The sequence below is a fragment of the Mesitornis unicolor genome, unplaced genomic scaffold (assembly GCF_000695765.1).
Source record: "Mesitornis unicolor isolate BGI_N332 unplaced genomic scaffold, ASM69576v1 scaffold31444, whole genome shotgun sequence".
Taxonomy (NCBI): Eukaryota; Metazoa; Chordata; class Aves; order Mesitornithiformes; family Mesitornithidae; genus Mesitornis; species Mesitornis unicolor.
This window is the reverse complement of record NW_010179887.1, coordinates 27,230-27,545: the sequence shown is the minus strand read 5'-3', so window position 1 is coordinate 27,545 and position 316 is coordinate 27,230.

Here is a 316-nt window from a genome sequence, read left to right as displayed (position 1 = left end):
GGAGCGCCCCCACGTTTCCAGCCCCCCGGCGTGGGGAGGGGGGTAACCCCTGCAGCAGGGCCGAGTAGGGGGCGGGGGGGCTCACCTCACAGAGTTGTATGCCCAAAATAGCGCCTGCAAGGTGCCCCCCTCCCCCCGTTTGGAGCGCCCCCACGTTTCCAGCCCCCCGGCGTGGGGAGGGGGGTAACCCCTGCAGCAGGGCCGAGTAGGGGGCGGGGGGGCTCACCTCACAGAGTTGTATGCCCAAAATAGCGCCTGCAAGGTGCCCCCCTCCCCCCGTTTCCCTGTGCCAATAATTGCATGGAAGCTGGGGGCA